This window comes from Sapajus apella, unplaced genomic scaffold (assembly GCF_009761245.1).
Source record: "Sapajus apella isolate SASKATOON/1434 unplaced genomic scaffold, GSC_monkey_1.0 scaffold56, whole genome shotgun sequence".
Lineage (NCBI taxonomy): Eukaryota > Metazoa > Chordata > Mammalia > Primates > Cebidae > Sapajus > Sapajus apella.
This window is the reverse complement of record NW_022436996.1, coordinates 13,203,872-13,209,841: the sequence shown is the minus strand read 5'-3', so window position 1 is coordinate 13,209,841 and position 5,970 is coordinate 13,203,872. Positions and strand designations below refer to the sequence as shown.

Here is a 5,970-nt window from a genome sequence, read left to right as displayed (position 1 = left end):
GAGGTATTTGGTTTTCTGTTCCCATGCCAAACCATTTTTCGAAGTAGTTGTATCAATTTACACCCTCAGCAGCAGTTTTTGAGAGATCAGATGTGCTCAAGAATGTTGCTTGTTGTCATTTTCCATCGTAACTATTCTGTTACAATGGAAACAGAAGTTCTGTTAACTTCCCTCTTTGTGGTTTTGATTTGCTTTTCCAGGTGACCAATGAATGAGGTTGATCACTTTTAAATGTTTCTTGGTACTTAGATTTTCCCAATTTTCATAGTGTAATTTAGGATTTTTGCTGACTTTTCTATTGAACCTCTTCTTTTTTTAGAACATCTTAAATTTTTAATCCTTTCTTTACAGGTTACCTAGACCATTTTTGATTAAGAAAACTGTAGAAAGTTAGTAACTGCCACAAGGGAACGCCAGGTGGTGGCACGTGTCAATTTCCACAGAGTCCTGCTTTGCAGGGTGTCTGAATGCACTGCACGGGGTCTCTGCTCACACCTGCTGGAACCAGTCGTGGCAGACTTTAGTCCACAGGTCGCTTTTCCCCATATTTCTTTGTAAACTCTTCAGCATTCTTACAGAATTTTTTATGGTCCTTAGAGTATTCTTCAGCTGGGTCAGCCCAAAGTGGGTGCTCGGGCTGGGGGTCATTCACCAGTGCTATGAGGGACTGGATTACTTGGTCGGTTTTGGTTGCTGGCTTCCAGTTTTCAACACTAATTACTGGGAGACAGACCTGTTCCTTTTCATCGATGTTCGGGTGATAGATCTTTGTTTTAAATGTGATCTTCGGTGGTTTGAATGGGTACTCTGCTGGAAAGTTGATTTCGATTCTGAAGGCCCCCTTATCATACGGAGGGTTGTCAGGAACAATAAGCCCTTGCCAAGTCAATAAATTAGCTTCATCTACCTGGATGTTACGGAAGTTTTTCATTCCACATTTGCGGATTTCTTCAAGCTCCTTCATCAGCCTCCTGCTGACTGCCATCTTGGATTTGGTGGTGCTCCTTCCCCAGCGAACCTCTTCTTCTTACCCATTTGTGCCTTGAAATCATAGGCATTCTTTATACAAACATGAGCCTTGACTATGAACTCTTTGAAGTTATAAGTATTACAAATATATTTTTCCACACTGGCTTAGTTTTTATTCAGTTTATGGCTAATTGAAGCTCCCAGTTTTAATGTACTATCATTTTTCAGTCTTCCTTTATAATCAGTGCTTTTAAAAAAATAATTCCCAGTCTTAAGGTCATGAAGATAGTCTCACATAGTATCATTCAGAAACTTTAATCTTTTCTTTGATATGGTGGTGTATAGATCACCTGGTGTAAAAATCACCTGGAAGTAATTTTTGCGTTAGAGGTCAAAATTCGTTTTTCTTCTTTTTTACTCATGTAGATATTTAATTGACTCAGCAATTAAAGGATATTCAAAAGAAACATCCTTTCTTCACTGTTTGCTTTGTGATGCCACCTTTATCATACATTTTATATATCTGTAGGTCTCTTTTGGCCTCTCTATTTTGTTCTATTGGTCTATGTGTTATATAAATAAGTACTTTATCTTGACTTTTGTAGTAAGTGTGGATATTAATAAATACTTATATAAAATACATGGTGAGATTTTTTTTACTAGAATGCATTGAAATATGGGCCGATCTTGGGAGAATTGATATCAAGGCAAATTTGAATGTTGCAATTCAAGAACATGGCATATGATCTTTATTTTCATCTTTAAGATATTTTAAAAACTTAATTTCCTATTTTTTCAAATAATTACAATTGAGTTTTTACCTGACCTTTCAAGCCAATGGCCTTGTTACATTTACAGCACAGTTATAATAACATTAATTATTATGGTTTGGAGAGAGATACTTAGGTTTTCTACATGTATAATCATGTGGTCTGACAATAATAAGTTTTATTTATTTTTATTTTTTTAAAATTTATCTCACTGCTTCAGTCAAGGGAGAAATTCTAGTTTTAATTTATTTCCAAAAATCCTTATCTTGCTCCCAATTTCAAGGAGACATCTTTCAATATTTTACTATTAATGTGATTTCGGTTATAGGAATTTTATATTCTTTGATAAAATTTCTTCTATTTCTAGAGGGTTATACATTTTTAAATATTATAAATTGTATGAGATTCTATCAAATTTTTTTGCACTTATTGAGCTGATTTATGTATTTCACTTTATTCTGTTAATGTGGCAAATTATTTTTAATTATCAAACTGACATGGCATGGCTTGCATTGCTGAAATAAAACCAACATAATATTGATATATTTTCCTTTTTATATATTGTTGGATTTGATTTGCAATTTTTTTCTTTTAAAGATATTTTCATCTTTATGAAATAGATTGACAATATGTGATCTACTTTTGGTAAATTTTCCTTGTATTTCTGAAAAGTGCACAGTTTGCAGTTCAGATGTTGGAGATATGCCAATTAGGTCAAGTAGCTTATATCTTTATTTTTGTTGTTGCTTTATTCTATAAATTACTGAGACAAGTGTGGTAAAATCTCCCAAGATGATTGTGGATTTGCCTCTTTCTCTTTTTAGTTTTGCCAAGTTTTTCTTTATATGTTTTGAGGCCATGTTATTAGGTAGATACAAATCTAAACATTTAATATCTTTGTGGTAAATTGAGCCTTTTATCCTTAGAAAGTGTCTCCCTTACTTTCTAATAATAATTCTTGCTTTGAAACCTCCTTCATCTAATACTGTAGCTATGACAGCTCTCTTTTTGTTAGTGCTTTCAAGTTTTACCTTTTCTTTATATTTCAAATCCAGGTGTTCTCATTACTGTTTAATAAGTTAATATTCGTTTATATTTATCCACATATTTACCCATAGTTTGCTGTTACTGCCTTCCTGTATCTCTGAGCTTCCAACTGTGATCATTTTCCTTCTTCCTGAAGAATCCTTTTAATATTGCCTTTCATGGTGTCTGCTAGAGAGAAATTCTTTCAGTTTTATTTGTTCCAGATAACTTCATTTTGTATTTATTTCTAAAGGATACTTTAACTGTTCCATTTTAATTTAATTCCTTCAGTATTTTAAAGATACATTTTCATTGTCTTTTGGCTTTCATGGTTTATACTGAGAAATCATCTGAAGTCCTGTTACTCCTCTGCTGAAGATAAGACATCTTTTTTTTTCTCTGCTAATTTTAAGATTTTCTTTGCTGAATTTTAACGTAATGTATTTAGATTGATTATTATTATTTTTTGGTCTTATTCTTGCTTGAGGTTCATTGTATATCTTGAACTTGTGGAACATAAATATAAATAAATAAATACACATACGGTTGTGGAAGAACACTTAACATGAGATCTACAATCCTAACATAATTTTAAGTGCACAATAGAATATTGTTAACTAGAGGCACAATGTTGTGCACTGGATCTAGAGCTTATTCATCTTTCAGAACTGAAACTTTATGCCCATTGCACAATTTCACATTTCTCTATCCCCTGGCAACCACCATTCTACTTTCTGCTTCTGTGAATTTGACTATTTTAGATACTTCATACAAATGGACTCAGGCACTATTTGTGTTTCTATGATTGGTTAATTTCGCTTTGCATAATGCCCTCCAGATTCATCCCTGTTGTTGCATGTGGCAGGATTTTTCTTTCTTCTTATAAATAAGACTAAATAATATTTCATTATATATGTTTATAATACACACACACACACACACGTATACTATGTTTTCTTTTCTATTTTTTTTTTTTTTGAGACAGAGTCTCACTCTGTTGTCCAGGCTGGAGTGCAGTGGTGCAATCTTGGCACTCTGCAACCCCTGCCTTTCAGGTTCAAGTGATTCTCCTGTCACAGCCTCCTGAGAAGCTGGAATTACAGGCCAGTACCCCCATGCTGGGCTAATTTTTCTGTTTTTAGTAGAGACAGCGTTTCACCAGGTTGGTCAGGCTGGTCTCAAACTCCTGACCTCATGATTCACCTGTCTCAGCCTCCCGAAATGCTGGGATTATAGGCATGAGCCATTGCTCCCGGCTGACTATGTTTTCTTTACCTATTCATCTGTTGATAGACATTAGGTTGTTAGGTTGTTTCTGTATGTTGGCTATTGTGAATAATGTTGTAGTGAACATGGAGGTACAGATGTCTCTTTGACATGTAGATTGATATCTTGCTTTGGATATTTTTGAAAAAGCACTAGACTCATGTCCCAAATACTACTGTGTTCTATTCTCTCTCTTTTCTCCTTCTGGAACTACAATTATACTTTTCATCCTGTCTTGTATGTACCTTAGGTCTGTTTTCTGCATTTTTAATCTTTAAGAATTCTTTAAATTAAATAAAGACAGCGTTCTGCCGTGTTGCCCAGGCTGGTCTCAAACTCCTGGACTCAAGCATTTCTCACACCTTGGCCTTTTAAAGTGTTTGGATTATAGATGTGAACTACCATGCTGGGCCCGTTTTCCTATCTTTTTTCCTTTCTGTACTTCACTGTGAATATTGTCCACTGATGTATCTTCTAGTTCAATAATCTTCTACAGCTGTTGCTAATGTATTAGTAAGATCATCTATCCATTGGATTATATTTGCAGTTATTTTTTCAGTTTTAGAATATCTGTTTTATTCTTTGCCAATGTTTTCTATCTTGTCATTAAATATATTGTACATATCATCAGCATTGTAATATCTCTACTTGGTAATGCCACTTCTACACCACCTGATTTTCTGCTTTTTCTCTTGGTTTTCTCTGTTGTCGTTTTAAAATGTAAATCTCTCTCTCTTTTTTTGTATTTTTTTTTTAATTTGGAGATAATGCATGGCTTATTACCTTTTCTTCCTTTGGGAAAAATTTCCTTCTGCCTCTGAAGGCAGTTAGGCTGAGGGCAGATCACGTAAATCTATTTAGAAATTGAACTAAGTCAAACCTGGTGTTTAGTCTTTGAAGCTGGTTTATCACCAGTACACTCCACTTCTTGCAGTGTAGTTCTTTATGCTAACAACAGGCAGTTGCTGGTGGTATTTATCAGGGCCTCTCTCCAAAGACTAGCTCTAAGGTCAGCTCTAAGAACTCCCTAAGCTCTGCGAAACTGCCAAAAGCTCTGCTCAGCCTTTTATCCCCTCCATTTGTGCTTTGTTCTTTTGAGTCTCTTAGCCACTGATTGAAATCAACAAATTCTCCAGGGAGAAAGCAAAGCCAAATACAGATTTATCTCTCTGGTGTTCCTTTATCTTTAGAATCTTTGCCCCATATGCCCCCATAATTTATGACAGGGAATTGGCTTCCACAAGAAGGCTGGCTATGCAGTCTCCACATATCCACAGATATGATAGTTATCTCCACATCTGATGCTGAAGCCCAAAAATTACAGACAGTCATCCAGCAATGGAAGACTGTGAGCAGGTTGGAAACCCGGGATCATCAGTTAGAACTTCACAAGGACAGTCTGACATCCCTGTCTGTTCTTGTTGCCTCTGACCGTGGTGATGAGGATATACTACTGAAGCCAAGGTTTTTCATCATAGAACGTTACACACTGATATGGCTTGGCTGTGTCCCCATCCAAAATCTCATCTTGAATTATAATTCCTGTAATCCCCATGTGTCAAGGGAGAGACCAGGGGGAGGTAATTGAATCATGGGGCTGGTTACCTCCGTGCTGTTCTTGTGATAGAGTGTGAGTTCTCATGGGATCTGTTGGTTTTACGTGTTTGGAGTTCCTCCTGAATTCATTCTTTCTCTTGCCACCTAGTAAAGAAGGTGCTTTGCTTCCCCTTTGCCTTTTGCCATGATTGTAAGTTTCCTGAGGCCACCCAAGCCATGTGGAACTGTGAGTCAGTTAAACCCCATTCCTTTCTAAATTACCCAGTCTCGAGCAGTTCTTTACAGCAATGTGAGAATGGACTAATACATACATGCATCTGGCCTGTGAGTCAAGAAAACTGAAGAAAGTTCCAAGCTGAAGAGACAGCCCAGTAGGCCCAAA

General features: G+C 36.0%; 1 pseudogene across 1 annotated transcript; it reads right to left on the bottom strand.

Annotated features, from left to right (window-relative positions):
* Window positions 1-310: 310 nt before the first annotated feature.
* LOC116527918 lies at window positions 311-1,012 on the bottom strand (annotated as a pseudogene). The gene has a single exon (XR_004258789.1). The product of XR_004258789.1 is annotated as a ubiquitin-conjugating enzyme E2 L3 pseudogene (transcript).
* Window positions 1,013-5,970: the final 4,958 nt, after the last annotated feature.